The sequence below is a fragment of the Capra hircus genome, chromosome 6 (assembly GCF_001704415.2).
Source record: "Capra hircus breed San Clemente chromosome 6, ASM170441v1, whole genome shotgun sequence".
Taxonomy (NCBI): Eukaryota; Metazoa; Chordata; class Mammalia; order Artiodactyla; family Bovidae; genus Capra; species Capra hircus.
The window spans coordinates 86,650,237-86,667,012 of NC_030813.1; the positions used below are offsets into that span (position 1 = coordinate 86,650,237).

At 38.9% G+C, this 16,776-nt stretch overlaps 1 protein-coding gene across 7 annotated transcripts in view; it reads left to right on the top strand.

Annotated features, from left to right (window-relative positions):
- The window catches only part of RUFY3 (RUN and FYVE domain containing 3), a 93,799-nt gene that overhangs the window by 41,966 nt on the left and 35,057 nt on the right, over positions 1-16,776 (top strand). The gene's annotated exons all lie outside the window — the stretch shown is intronic.

A 16,776-nucleotide genomic window follows, 5' to 3' on the forward strand; every position in this document is an offset into this window, starting at 1 on the left:
TCCACGCAGCCACAAAGAGTTGGACCCAACTGAGTGACTAACACTTTGACTTTCACTATGGAGTATTACCCACACTTAACACCCATAGCAGCTCAGGGTCGGGAGAGGAGCCTACAGTCAGACCTGGAGAAAGCTACTGATGTATGGTAGGCTCAGATCTTTTCAGGAGACCCTTCACTGCTGAGCTTTTTAAATTATATTTCTTATCAGTTATTATGGCTGTGTCAAAAGAGGAGGCTTTTTAATAGGCAAAATGTTAACACTAGCTTCCATTTTCCTGAAAAACTGCTTTTTAAAATACCAAGCTCTAGGAGGTCACAGATTTGAACTGTTCATTTTGGGGTTTGATTTTTCTTGTGTTTTGGTTGATTTTGGCAAGATTGAAGGTTTTTCCAGTGAACTGATTTCGAACAGTGATGATTGGTTTTACAGTCAACGTGTCTATAACTTACGTCTGGTAGAATATGTAATGTCTTCTTAGGACAGAATTGTATCATGTTTACAACATTGGTTAATTATCTCACATATCATCTCATTATGTGCTATTAATTCAGGTTGAAAAGTTTTGAAACTCACTAAAATATTATGAAGACTAAACGCAACAATAAAAGCACATGGTTTACCCTCTTTAGTTTCTCACTAAACACTGAATTCCTATCTGTACTTATTACAAACCTTTTAAACAAATTCTATATATTTGCAGTTACCCAGATTACTCTTCTCTCTGAGCACTGGAGTGGCTGGGATCTTATTTGAATTAGGGAAATAATATACTTGTGTGAAATAATACCTGATCAAGATGGCTTGCTGGTCCCTTGATGTATTTCATGAGTTAAGACTTGATGTCCGTCACCTTGAAAAATGGAAGGACTATATCTAAGAGATTTGTTTTAGCATTTAGTACTGTATCACACATATGTTCAATGAAGGTTTATTTTTTAAAATTTTTATTTAGTTAGTTTTGGCTGCACTAGGTCTTTATTGCTGTGTTATTTTTCTAGTTGCTGTGAGCAGGGACTGTTCTTCTACTTGCGGTGCTTGGGTTTCCCATTGCAGAGGCTGCTCTGGTGGAGCACAGTCTCTCGGGCACATGGGGTCAGTAGTTGTATCACATGGGCTTAGTTACTCCGGGGCATGTGGTATCTTCCTAGACCAGGAATTGAACACAAATCCCCTGCACTGGAGGAGAAGGCAATGGCAACCCACTCCAGTACTCTCGCCTGGAAAATCCCATGGACGGAGGAGCCTGGTGGGCTGCAGTCCATGGGGTCGCGAAGAGTCGGACACAACTGAGCAACTTCACTTTCACTTTTCCTTTCATGCATTGAAGAAGGAAATGTCAACCCACTCCAGTACTCTCGCCTGGAAAATCCCATGGAAAGAGGAGCCTGGTGGGCTGCCGTCTATGGGGTCTCACAGAGTCAGACACGACTGAAGCGACTTAGCAGCAGCAGCCCCTGCATTGACAGGGGAATTCTTAACTACTGAACCACCAGGGCAGTCTCTGAAGGCTTATTTTAAATTAAATAAAATTGTTTGATTTATCTATGGAGGACCATTATACTTTTGAAAGCTAACAATTTTTTATTCTTAGTACAGCCTAAGCATTTCTAAATATTTAACACACATGAACTTGTTTAATCTTCAGAACCCTATCTTCATCTTATGGGTAAAAGAAGTAAGGCCTGCAGAGTTAAGAAATTTTCACAGTGGAGTACTACCCAGCAATAAAAAGGAACAAACTATTGATAACCTGGATGGATCCCTCAAGAATTATGCTGAGTGAAAACAAAAAATAAAGCCAATTTTAAAAGTTACATATTGTTTGATTCCATTTATATAACATTCTTGAAATGACAGCACTACAGAAATGGAAAATAGATTAGTAGTTGCCCTGGGTTATAACAGGGTAGGAGGCAGGAGGGAAATGCTTGTGGCTATAAAAAGTCAAAATGCGGGATCCTTGTGACACAGTTCAATGTCACATCCTGGTCATCATAAATTACTCTAGTTTTGCAAAATCTTACCTTTGGGAGAATTAGGTTAAGTGTACACAGTATCTCTCTATTATGTCTTACAACTGCTTGTGAAGCTACAATTATCTCAAAATGTAAGTGCAAAACACAGGAAGGAAAAAAGAAACTTGCTTAGGGTTACACAGCTAAGGGAAAAATTCAAATGCCAGCAAACTAGTTGCAGCGCTGTGCTCATCCACTATACCAAAGTTCAAACCTAGTTGACTCTCAAAAATACTTTTCATCAGAACTCCACACACACATCATTTCTTTCTACAAAAGTTTCATGAAACAACACATAACCTTAATATATGGGACATACTATAATAAATCGACTTTTTATACCCCAGTAAGGAGTTGTGGCAATGGCACCCCACTCCAGTACTCTTGCCTGGAAAATCCCATGGATGGAGGAGCCTGGCAGGCTGCAGTCCATGGGGTCGCTAAGAGTCGGACACGACTGAGCAACTTCACTTTCACTTTTCACTTTCATGCATTGGAGAAGGACATGGCAACCCACTCCAGTATTCTTGCCTGGATAATCCCAGGGATGGGGGAGCCTGGTGGGCTGCCGTCTATGGGGTTGCACGGAGTCGGACACAACTGAAGCGACTTAGCAGTAGCAGCAGCAAGGAGTTGTGAACTTTAGTTTGATAGTCCAGTTTCCTGTACTGCCTCTCTGTTATATACCCATTTTAGCTCTCGCTACCAAGATATAAGCTAAAGAGCTCTTCCAGCATTGCCAGTATGTTGCGTTCTGTTCCAGCCTATAATTGTTGAAACCCTTTAAAGGCTGGGCCAGTGATCTTGCATCCTTCTATTTTGCTTTAAATCATCTCCTCTGATGAAAACATCTTATTTCTAATCATTGCACCCATTATCCCTCTGCTAGTAATTATCCAACCCCAAACTTTAGTTTGTATTTACAACTGTGTGATAAAAATTATTATAGAATGCTTCCACATCATTGGATCCTTTTTTTTTTTAACCCTTTACTTCCAAAACAGTTATTCAGTGTTTTTCATTTCCATTTTTAGCACAGTATTCCAGGCTCACAGGGTGAAAATGTTAGGTTATTCTTCACTCCTGTTTCCTTAACAGGTTAAGCCATTTTGATCCTCTCCCCAAAATTCTTCAGATTTACTGTGCATAATCCTTTAAGGAGCTTCCCAGGTGACACTAATGGTAAAGAACCCGCCTACCAATGCAAGAGATGTAAACGATGCGAATTTGATGCCTGGGTCGGGAAGATCCCCTGGAGAAGGGCATGGCAGCTCACTCCAGTATTTTTGCCTGGAAAATCCCATGGACAGAGGCTGGTGGGCTACAGTCCACAGGGTCGCAAAGAGTCAGACACAACAAGTGACTTAGCACGCATGCAATCATCCTCAAACAGCGTTTTAATCATATGACTTCCCTGCTCAGAACCCACAGTGGGTTCCCATTGCCTGCTTCCTGGATATGCAGGAAGTGTAGTGTTACAGACCCATCATTTAACTCTACCCTTCCTGTTTTCTAATTGTCCCCAGCAAGAGCTCCCCACTGGGTTCTTATCTCCCTCGCCTCATTTCACATTCCCATTCCCACCACATGGAATACTTTCTCCCATGTTGTCTGTGAGTTTATATTTAGGTTCTGCCTCAAATCCTGTACTGCAGTTACCATGCTTTTATCTTTATATTGCTTTTGGTATTGTCTCATTTGGAGCACAAGTGTACAGTATTCCAGGAAGTTAAATTAAGGGTAGAGATTATTCCTGTATTTTGTCAAGGTTGGGATTTACTCTGCTTACAAACTAAAAAACCATCCTATTACTGTTTCTTGGATACTGGTAAAGGAATGAAAGACTCTATTATCCATGACACAGTGGGCAGCATCAGCACATTAGTATCAGTTCCTCTTGCATAAGAATTGCACCTGGGAGCATCAGGAAGATGCTGTGTGCATGGTGTTTCTATGTTGCAGCTGAGGAACACTAAGTTTGGGGAACAGATACTTTTATAGGAAGCGCAGGAAAGCCTCATCATCTCTCGGGATGATCAGTTGCAGAACTCATCATCTCTCGGGATGATCAGTTGCAGAAGCAAGCCAAGGAAATGGCCTGGGAAATAGAGCAATCAGGGCCTGGCAGTCTTGATACAACCCATGAAGACTTACAGTAGTGCAGGAAGTCCCAGAAGGATTGTCCTCTCTCCGTATCTTACAAGTTAGATAAAAAAGCATGAGAAATTTCCCCAGCATCACTCAGGGGATGTGAGAAAGACAGCTCTAATTCTTCTAGATCAGAGATCTAACTGTTCTAAGTCACAATGTGCCCCCTAATATTTAAATTATTTCTGTGGAATAAATTGAGCAGAGCAAAGAACTCTTGAATTTGTACTTAGCACCTAAATTTCTTATGTTGCATCAAAACAAAGCAGATTGACAATTGTCCCAACTTCTAGATGTTCCCAGAAATAATCTGGGTATTCTTCAGTGGTGTGGAAGGAATTCTTCAGGTAAAGGTACTTGAAGAAGCCTGGGAAACTTGCCGAAACTAAACTTGATTATAGTATCCTATGGGAGCCCAGTGAAGAGGAGATCAGTGTGATTTCCTAGGGAACTCTTGGACAAGCTGGATTAGAAATGAACATCTTTTAAAAATTAGAAATGGTTACCTAAAAGAAAGCAGTGTTTTCCTCTATTGCTCACAATGTTCTGACTCTGAATGCGGGTTTTTTCTTTTTCTCACACCCACCAGTTCTCCAACATCACTTCAATTCGGACTCTATCTCCCTGGGGTTAACACAGGCCCCACAAGACGCCCCCTCACTTTCAGTACGGATCACAAGTCTAAGTTGTCATCAGCATTCACTCCCTATTCACCCTTCCTCCCAGTTCCTGACAACTATACTGACCTACTTCATGTTTCTATAGATTTGCCTCTTCTGGACATTGCATATAATGTTTGTGAAGAATTGGCATTAATTCTTTAAATGTCTGGTAAATTTCAATAGTGAATCTGGTTTTGGCCTCTTCTTCATGGGATGCGCTTTTTATTATGAATTTAATATCTTTACTTACTGTAGTTCTATTCAGATTTTCTATTTCTTCTTAAATCAGTATTGTCCTTGGTAGATCTGGTCACACTGAACAAAAATCTAAGTCAGTTTCTCTCTCCAATGATGCCCAATAGTTTCTTCTTCAGCACTTTACTTTCATTGAGTCAGTTATCCTAAATTGTCACCCATGCTCTGATCCACCAGCTCTAAGTTAGAGGTTTTCATGGCCCCCTCCTCAAGTTTTATAATTTGCTAGACCAGTTCACACAACTCAGGAAGAGTTTACTTGCTAGATTACAGGTGGGTTCTAACATAACACAACTCAAGAATAGCCAGATGAAAGAGATGCATAGGAGCACAAAACTTCATACCTTCTCTGGGCACATCACCCTCCCATCACCTCAGTATGTTCAGAAGCTCTCTGAACCCTTTCATTATGGTTTTTATGGAGCCTCATTATGTAGGCCTCAAATGATTATGATTTAATCATTGATTAAAACCTGGTTCCTTGCAGCTCAGATGGTAAAGAATCTGCCTGCAATGCAGGAGACCCAGGTTCCATCCCTGGGTCGGAAAGATCCTCTGGAGAAGGGAATGATGACCCACTCCACCCATTCTTGCCTGGAGAATCCCATGGACAGAGGAGCCTGGTGGGCCACGGTCTGTGGGGTCACAAAGTCAGACACGACTGAGACACAACTGAGCGACTACTACTACTACTACTCCTCTTATGATTGCACTCTCCAATCTCCCGCCCCTCCCCTCCCTGGATTTGTAGGTGGGAAGTGATGGCTGAAAGTCCCAACTTATCACACCACTGGTTTCCCCTGGCCACCAGCCCCCCCAACACCCCCACCCCCTATCCCACCCCCACACCCAAGTCCTTCGGAGGCTTTCTAAAATACACCTCACTAGCATAAACTCTGATTGAGAGGAAGTTGTTAGGAATAACAAAGATACTCCTTTTACCTTTGATGTGGAGCTATTTCAGGAACTAGAAAGAAACAGAATATAACAAAAGATGCTCCTATGGCTCTTATCACTTGGAAAATTATTAAGATTTTAAGAGCTCTGTATTAGGAAGTGTGGACAGAGAGAGAGAGATTGATTGATCTCTTTATTTCACAATACCTGATTAAAAATGAGTAAGAGTATACAGGTGAGTGGCTTTGGAATACTAAATATCCAGAAAAACTTATTCATTTCAATGCTAATGGCAGTCAAAAGGGTATTTTTTGGTTATGTTCAGGGAAGAAGAGAACAGCACTAAATTCTTACTGGAAGCTAGCAGGTAAACCACGACCTGAAGCAAGAGAAAGCAGAAACTATTTTTAATTATGGAATTTTCCAAGTACATAAAGTAGAGAGAATAACATAAGAAACTCTTAACTTTTCCATCACTCAGCTTCAATTATTATCACTGTATGCTGATCTTATTTCATCTATCACCCCCCCACATTTTTCTAGAGTATTTTAAAGCAAACTCTAAACTTTGGTTTATTACCTGTAAATATTGAGTACGACACCTAACAAAATTAATAATTTCCTAATAGTATGTACTATTCAGCACATTTTCAAAGTCTGTTGTCAGTTTTTAAAAATCAGGATCCATATGCTATATTTTATTATGTCTCAAGTTTTAGTTTTTTTTTTAATTAAAGCTTTATTGAGGTATAATTCACATATCATTAAGGGTTACCACTTTAAACTGTACAGTTCAGTGGTTGTTAGTATATTCACGAAGCTGGGCATTCATCAACACTGTCTAATCCCAGAATATTTTCATCGCCCTATAAAGACACTCTGTACCCATCAGCATTCACTCCCTATTCACCCTTCCTCCCAGTTCCTGACAACTGTACTAACCTACTTCCTGTTTCTATAGATTTGCCTCTTCCGGACATTTCATATAATGTTTATGAAAAATTGGCGTTAATTCTTTAAATGTCTGGTAAATTTCAATAGTGAAACAATCTGGTTTTGGCCTCTTCTTTACAGGATGTGCTTTTTATTATGAATTTAATATCTTTACTTACTATATAGTTCTATTCAGACTTTCTCTTTCCTCTTGAGTCAGTTTTGGTAGTTTATCTTTCTTAAAAATTGTCCTGTTTATCTAGGTTATCTAATATGTAGGCATACAACTGCGCATACAATCCTTTTTGTTTCTGTGAGGTCAAGAGTAGTGTCTCCTCTTCATTTCTAATTTTAGTAATTCTTTTTCTGTTGGGCAGTCTATCCATTTGTCAGTGTTACTGATCTTTTCAGAGTCAACTTTGAGTTTCATTAATTTTTCTCAGTAGTTTTATTTGTTATTGATTTCTGCTCTAATCTTTATTATTCTTTTCTCCTTAGGGCCTTTTACTGATAAATGTATTTATTGATTGCCCTTGAGGAATCTATCTATGAAATCATGGAATTAGGACATGCTGGAGCTAGAAGCACTAGTTCACTGCTTCACAAACATCAATGCGTATACCAATTGGTTTAGGTTTTGGTTAAAGTGCAGAATCTGATTCCATTGTAACATTGGAGGGCAAGTTTTCCCATTTTGCTTCCAGGCAATGCCAGTGTTGATGTTCTAGGACCACACTTGGAGTGGTCAGAATCTAGGTCATTTGGTATCAGAGTTGTTAGTGGGTTTTTTCAAGCCATGTTGTTTCTCCCCATTCCAGGCATATTAGTGTGCCCCCTGCTTGAGAATTAGTGCTGTGATTAGTTATGAGTGATACAGGTATGTGATGTCTCTTTAAAAAAAAAATTACTGAACAAGTAATTTTACAGTTGAGGAAACTGAGGCCTCAAAGAAGTAAGATTCCCTGCCTGGCATCATATAATAAGCTAATTAGCACAGATGATTCAGGTCAAATAGAGTAAGGCTATTGGGTGGATATAGTCTTTCTGCTGATAAGGCTTAATTTTAGCAAAGTATATCTTTGAGTATGCTATTACTAAGAAAAGGTAGCAATCAGGATAAATAAATTTATTTTATTTATTTATTTTTTAGCCCTACCACACAGCATGTGGGATCCTAGTTCCCCAGCCAGGGACTGAACCCATGTCCCCAGGAGTGGAAGCATGGAGTCTTTAAAAAAAAAAAAAATTCATTTTAACGTAATGTAGAAACTGTCAAAACTAGTTCTGAAAATATTTCAGGCAGGTAAACTGACAACATGGAAGCATGCAGTCTTAACCACTGGACCACCAGGGAAGTCCCTCTAGTTAAATTTTATTAACTCCTTTAACGGATTTCAACCCAGAGAAAATATTACTTAAGTGAATTTCCTCTTTATTATTCTTGAGAGTAGAAGCTTATTTGATATCTCAAATGACATTAAGGAGAATAGATACAGATATAGATACATAGATAATCTAAGGGCCCTAAGACTTTATTGATTATTTTTTTTAATTTCTTTTTTAATTGAAAGATAATTGCTTTACAGGATTTTGTTGTTTTCTGTCAAACCTCAACTGAATCAGCCATAGATATACATATATACTCTCCCTTTTGAAACTCTCTACCATCTCCCTCACCATCCCACTCCTCTGTATTAATACCAAGCCCCTGTTTGAGTTTCCTGAGCCATATAGCAAATTACCGTTGGCTATCTGTTTTACATATGGTAATGTAAGTTTCCATGTTACTTTTTCCATACATCTCACCCTCTCCACCTCTCTCCCCATGTCCATAAATCTAGCCTCTATGTCTGTTTTTCCATTTTTTCTATTGCTGCCCCTTAAATAAATTCTTAAGTACCATTTTTGTAGATTCTGTATATATATGTTAGAATACGGTATTTATCTTTCTCTGTCTGACTATTTCACTCTGTATAATAGGTTCTAGGTTCATCCACCTCATCAGAGCTGACTCAGATGCATTCCTTTTTATGGCTGAGTAACATCCCATTGTTTATACATACCACAGTTTCTTTATCCATTCATCTGTCGATGGGACATCTAGATTGCTTCCATGTTCTAGCTATTGTAAATAGTGCTGCAAAAAACAATGGGATACATGTGTCTTTTTCTATTTTGATTTCCTCATAAACGTATGAGTGGGATTGCTGGGTCATATGGTGGTTTTATTCCTAGTTTTTTAAGGAATCTCCATACTATCTTCCATATTGATTATTTTTAGATGAAGATTGAGTAAAAATTCATAATTATTTTGTATAAATTTGTCATCAGATTAGTTAAATGGTGTTTTATTACAAGGTCTTTTTAATACTTTCAGTAATTTCTTTCACTGTAATGGACAATTCATTTTATGCTTAATTTTATACTCTTAAGAACTGTTACAACAGAAGTTCAAAATAGCTTTATTTAGGAATTATTGGTCTTCAGTCATTTTGAACTTCAAGTAAGCTTTCCTTTCAATATCTTTCTGTTAGTTGGTCATTTTAAATCTCATATTAATGCTTTTAGGTATCATTGGGAAATGTCTCTATGATAACTGTTTTGTGTCACATTTAAGATAAAAGTTATTGTTGTACTACATATGAATCATTCCCACTTTACCAAGAATTTGGTATGATGTAGCATACTTCATATTAACATAATGTTAAATATAATTTACTTTCCTTCAGTTATTAATAAAACATTTCAGTATTTCTCCATATGCACGTTCATCATTGCATTGTGAAAATGAAGGTCACTCAGTCATGTCCAGCTCTTTGCAACCCCATGGACTACACAGCCCATGGAATTCTCCAGGCCAGAATACTAGAGTGGGTAGTCGTCCCCTTTTCCATGGTATCTTCCCAACCCAGCAATCGAACACAGGTCTCCCGTACTGCAAGTGGATTCTTTACCAGCTGAGCCGCCTGGGAAACCCATCATTGCACTATAAGGAGGTAAAATAGGATCTTGGAGAGACGATTGATTTGCAGAATAGTGAGACTAAATGTCACTCAGCGATGAGACTCTGGGTCCATTTTTGTCATCACTATTGATTAGATGAGCCACATGACTGTAAAATTTATGAAAACTTCCTCATATGGAAATTAGCAGCCTTAAAGAGGTGTAGCCAAGACCCATATGATCTTAAAAGGACTTTGATTTGAAAACCAATATAGTTTATTATAACTGCAGTCATTTCTACAGGGTTTCTTTAGTCCACTGCTCCTGCTATATTTCCCATCAAGACTGTGTATCAGTTCAGTTCAGTCACTCAGTCATGTCTGACTCTTTGCGACCCCATGAATCACAGCACGCCAGGCCTCCCTGTCCATCACCAACTCCCGGAGTTGACTCAGATTCACGTCCATCGAGTCCGTGATGCCATCCAGCCATGTCATCCTCTGTTGTCCCCTTCTCCTCCTGTCCCCAATGCCTCCCAGCATCAAAGTCTTTTCCAATGAGTCAACTCTTCACATGAGGTGGCCAAAGTACTGGAGTTTCAGCTTTAGCATCATTCCTTCCAAAGAAATCCTGGGCTGATCTTCAGAATGGACTGGTTGGATCTCCTTGCAGTCCAAGGGACTCTCAAGAGTCTTCTCCAACACCACAGTTCAAAAGCATCAATTCTTTGGTGCTCAGCTTTCTTTACAGTCCAACTCTCACATCAATACATGACCACAGGAAAAACCATAGCCTTGACTAGACGGACCTTAGTCGGCAAAGTAATGTCTCTGCTTTTGAATATGCTATCTAGGTTGGTCATAACATTTCTTCCAAGGAGTAAGCGTCTTTTAATTTCATGGCTGCAGTCACCATCGGCAGTGATTTTGGAGCCCCCAAAATAAAGTCTGACACTGTTTCCACTGTTTCCCCATCTATTTGCCATGAAGTGATGGGACCAGATGTCATGATCTTCGTTTTCTGAATGTTGAGTTTTAAGCCAACTTTTTGACTCTCCTCTTTCACTTTCATCATGAGGCTTTTGAGTTCCTCTTCACTTTCTGCCATAAGGGTGATGTCATCTGCATGTCTGAGGTTATTGATATTTCTCCCAGCAATCTTGGTTCCAGTTTGTGTTTCTTCCAGTCCAGCGTTTCTCATGATGTACTCTGCATATAAGTTAAATAAGCAGGGTGACAATATACAGGCTTGACGTACTCCTTTTCCTATTTGGAGCCCTTCTATTGTTCCATGTCCAGTTCTAACTGTTGCTTCCTGACCTGCATACAGATTTCTCAAGAGGCAGGTCAGGTGATCTGGTATTCCCATCTCTCATACCACCATCCAAATCTAGAAACAATCAGATAATCACCAAAACAAGAAACACAGAAGTTACTCTCCATTCTTTCTCTTTCTTCTTTCAATCCACATGGTCATCAAGTCGTGAAATCCAGACATTCTACCTCTGGAAGTCTCAAAGCCAACTCCCTCTTCTCCACACAGCACCCACTGCTCTAGTTCCATCCCTGATCATAATTTCTGTCCTCAACTTTTGCAGTAAACCCTTACTTGGTCTTGAGCTCTGAGTTCTTAGTTCCTTCTGATCCATCTTCTACAAGGTTGCTAGAACAGCTTCTCTAAAATTCAGATCTGTGACATTACACCTCACATCAAAATCTTCACTGGCTTTAAGGTAAAATCCATGTTCCTTGAACAAAGTCCTTAGCATCTCTTCCTTACCTATTTCCCTTGTCTCATCTCACAGGTCTTATTTTTGTGTATTATGAACTTACTGCATTTTCTTCAATTTTGTTTACCTCCACATGCTATGTTTTTTCATATTTCTGTGCCTTCACCCTAGCTGTACTTCATTTCTGCTCCTTTCATATCTCTCCTCCTAACCCTTCCTTGCCTAGTTTCTCTTTATCCTTTAAGACTGAACTTAAAAGTCTCATCCTCTAGTGGTTTCTAGTGGCATCTAGTGGTTTCTATATATTAATTTTGTGCTCTGGTACCTCTGTGAATTATTACGTTTCTGTAAAAATTTTAGTGTGATTTTCTGGGTGTAACATTAGATTGTATGAGAGCAATAATACATGATCCACGGTTTTACAGGTTATGTTTCTTTGTCTTCTCTAATTGCAGTGGTCTGCCAACCTCAGTCCAATGTTATGTAATAGGCATGGGTAATAGGTATTAAACTTTTCTGGAGAATACAACCAATGGCCGAGGAAATCGTATTGGACTTACAGCTTGCCTGAAATCCTACATTAATATCATATCTACTGTCTTTACCAGCTCAGCCACCAACCCCCTGGACAAGGGAATGACTTGGGTCATTCCACTGGAGTGGGAATGACTACCCACTCCAGTATTCTTGCCTGGAGAATTCCGTGGACAGCCTGGTGGGTTATAGTCCATGGGGTCGCAAAGAGTCGGACACAACTGATCAACTCTCACTTTCACTATCTTAGCTTTAAATATATATAAAATTTACATTTGATTCCATAAAATGGGTGTATATGGCTTAACATGAAGACATTTTAGTTGTCCTGTAATAAAGTTAATCTTTGTTGAAAACGTTAATGTTTATTCTGAAATTTCAAGCATTCGCTGTAAGCTGCCCAGTTTTGTTCTTTAGACATCTATTTACCCAAGTTTGATGAATAGTAAGCACTTCAGTGTTGAGGACTAGGTCTTTTATCTCTGGGTTCCCAGCATTAAATACAGTGTCTAACACCCAGTAGATGCTCAATATTTATTGAACAAATGAATGAATAAACAAAAGTTCAGTTTTGGAGAAATAGTGTTGAATGTTAGCATTGTGAAGAATTAAAATTTTAATTCTTTTTTTCTCGTAGAAAAAGTATGACTAACAACATTGTGAAAGTTATGCATTTAGAAATAATTTTTGGTCTATACAATAAAAACAGAACTTTTAAAAACCTTTTACAGTTATAAGCCTAAAATAGAAAAGATCACATTATAAGTATTCAGCTCAATGAATTTTTAAAAAATATTTATTCATTTAATAACTAACCCTTTACATGTTATTAACATAGATAACTTACTTTTCATGAAAACTGTATTTCTTCCCCCAAAATGTTGCAAGAAGGTGTCATGTGTTATATTTGGGGAAATTTTTTTAATGTCTGGCCTCAGAGAGGACAGCTAGAATCTTAATCTACTTACACATTTCTTTTTTTTTAAAATTAATTAATGTTTTAGGTCCCTATTGGCTATCTATTTTATTTTTTAAAGCACATTTTGATGTGGACTATTTTTTTAAAGTCTTTATTGAATTTGGCACAATATTGCTTCTGTTTTATGTTCTTAGTTTTTTTCTTTTTCTTTAAATTTTTTTATTTTTTATTTTTTTTAAATTTTACTTTATTTTACTTTACAATAGTGTATTGGTGGTTTTTTTCTGTGATGGATGTGGGGTCTTAGCTCCCAACCAGGGATCAAATCTACACCGCCCCACTTTGGAAGGGGAAGTCCCAACCATTGGACTGCCAGGGAGGTTCCTAGTTGTTTGTCTTAAATAGAGCAAAGTGCATATGTCAGTCCCAAACTCTATCCCTCTGCCCAGCTCTTCCTGGTAAACCAGAAGTTTTTTCTCTAAGTCTGTGAGTCTGTTTCTGTTTCATAGATAAGTTCATTGGTATCATTTTTTTTAGATTCTGCACAGAGGTGATATCACATGATATTTGCCTTTCTCTGTCTGACTTCACTTGGAGTAATAATCTCCAGGTCCACCCATGTTGCTGCAAATGGCATTATTTCGTTCTTTATTATGGCTGCGGCTCAGTGGTTTTTCACATACTCACCAAGTTCACAAAGCTAACACCATATTAAAAGCAGAACTTTACCTCCCCTTCATAAGTCCCGCCATACTCTCTTTCAGTCATTGCAGCCCTTTTTAACAGCATACATTAGTTACACAAAATCATTTTATACTTCAGTACAATTCAAGACAAGTAACAAACTGACTAGAGAATTTCTTATGACAAATCAAGCTAATGATGTAATATTCATCGTTAGTAGCCAGAGTTATAAAATGGAGAAAATTTATAAGTACTAATTATTTTCAGTAGTTAACGAGGAAACAAACTTAATTGTAATGACCCTACTCTTATATACTGCTAACACAAAAATGTTGATAATAAAGCATGAAATAATCATTTGACTTTTGCATTAATTAAGTAATTAATAATGAGCAATAAATTCTTTTGAGCTTTTAGGTCTAGTTGTCAAATTACCCTGATTTTTGTTTGGCTTGCTTTCATTTGTTCAGAATAATAGTTCTCCACAGGGAGAAGATGTCTTTCAGCAGACTCTTGGCCATATCTGGAGATATTTGGGGTTGCCATGCCTAGAGGGTGCTACTGACATCTATAGGGCAAAGGCATCCGTTATGGCTAAATTTAATTCACCAAACAGCCCCACACAAGAAGGAGTTATCTGGCCCAAAATATTAGTAGTGCCAAGGTTGAGAGTAATATTTCCTAAAGAATGGGAGGGCTGTTTGTGTTTGATGCATGTTAATTCAAGCAGGTTATAGTAGCATACTAACGGGAGTCTAAAGTATTGGGAATTTAATTTCCCTAAGCAAATTGCAGCAGCAAGCAAACTGCGTTATTAGGAATTTAATTTCTTTCTGTAGCTTATGCATCCTAGACACTATAATCAGTTGTCTTAAACGTTTCTGCTACTGATTACAACGAGATGAGGCAATGTAGAAGAGCTGGTACCACCACTTTTGAAAAAAGCCTCAAAGCCTGGGGTTTTGTACTTGTTCCAAATCCAGCTCTCCCCATGTGACTGGTTGTCACCAGGTTGGAGTTAGCTTGTGTATGTTGACTAGCAGTATTGTTTAATTTTGTTGTTAGGGCCCTGAATTAATGGTCTGTTGGGGTCCTTTAGTGGTCCGGAGTCGAGGATAAGAGAGTAAAGGAGAGAGAGAGAGGCTGATATTCCCTGGTTTACCCAGAAAACCAATAAAGTCCTTGACGCAGAGCTTGCGTCACTCACGAAGGCACCGGGTATCCTCTCGAGGCGGTGAAGGCACAGTGCGCCTTCTCAAGAGGGTCTTAGAAGCCTGGGCAGGAGAATGAGCACAACGGGTTTCTAGGCTCCAGAGAATTAGCTGGAGAGAGAGAGAGAAAGAAAGACACGGGGACCCAAGCTCTGATGGAGCAAAGGTGTTTTATTCAACATAAGTGAAGTGAAGTTGCTCAGTCATGTCCGACTCTTTGCGACACCATGGACTATAGCCTATCAGGCTCCTCTGTCCATGGGATTTTCCAGGCAAGAGTGCTGGAGTGGATTGCTATTTCCTTCTCCAGGGGACTTTCCCGACCCAGGAAACGAACCCGGGTCTCCTGCATTGTGGGCAGACGCTTTACTGTGGGAGCCATATAGCTTGGGTATATATACTGTCTTACAAGGTAGCTATTTTCAGCAAAGATAAAGATCAGAAGTCCAGACTTACAGATTATCAAGGAAACATAAGGCAATCCGTATCAAAAAGAGAGGGTTGTAAATAATCACTTTTACCATATGGTTCATAGAAAGGAAGAGGGTGGTAAATAGTTACTTATCACTGTATGGAAAAACTAACGAAGGAAATGCATGCATTCCTCAGCCCCGGGAGCGGTTTGCCACCCCTCTTAATTCCTGAATATTCAGGAATTAATAAGGAACAGAGGGATCATGACAGATCCAAAATAGCACACAGGAAGCCTGCTGTTAAATGCTTCCTGACAGTGGTCTACAGACCTGAGGCCAAGAGAGTGGTACCTTATGGACCACCAGATAACCCAACTCCAGCCATGTTTTCCTGCATTCAGTGGGGACTCCAGTAGCTCTCCACAGACATCCATGCAAGCCCACACACCCCTGCCCTATTCCTTTCTCCCAGAGGTTGTGGAAGGTCAGATACAGTACATTGCACATAAATGCTGGTCATAGTGTTGGAAATTAATATCTGATAAAGTTCTTCATGGCTTTTTTTCAGGGATAGTTTTTTTTATGTATTTCATTGTCCCTTGGGAGATTATTCCATTCTTGACAAGTTTGACCTGTAGTGAACAGAGAAACCAGGTTTGAGCCATGGTCCTAAAACATTTATTGGTGTGCAAGAATTAATGGCAACATAGAAGTTCTGACCTTCCTAATAAACTATCCTCTAAAGAAATTACCTCGGAGAACAGTACAACAAACCAAAATTTGTATGAACCTCAAGTTCTTAAACTTAACGGAAAAGAAAGTGAGCTTAGAATTTAGCCAGTTGATTCTGTTCCATTTAAGCATGAAAGCAGATGTAAATGAAAACATTGTGTGAAGAAAATTACTTGGAACAATTTGAATAAAATGATCTCTGCTTTGTTTCTATTATGGGAGCAGGGGCTTTTATTAGTATTACTTTTAGTCCTCCTAAAAAGGTAAAACATTTCATAGCTCTCTAGGAAAGTGCATTAAAGAGCATTTCATGCTATAATACATCCAGGTCTATATTCTGCCACTTAGGAAGTGTTTGGCCTTGGATCTCTAAACCGTTATAGGCTGGCTTTAGCACCTGGAAAGGGGAATAGCACTTAAATGATGGAGTCACAAGAATTAAATAAGATAACTGTGTAAAAGAATGGTCAGCAGAAGGGAAGGATGCACATTATTTGGAGTCACTGATGCATTTTTAAGTGGATGATAGTTGTCAGGAGCACGTGGTTTGAAGTCAGAGAGACAGAGTGTAGACTCTGGCTCCGTCATGTAGTACTGGCTGTGCCTGGGGTCAGCTCCTTTATTCTCTGAGCCTTATTTCTCTTCCCTATCAATCTGTGCTCTTGGTGTAACTGTCTCCTAAAGTGCAGTGAGGAGGT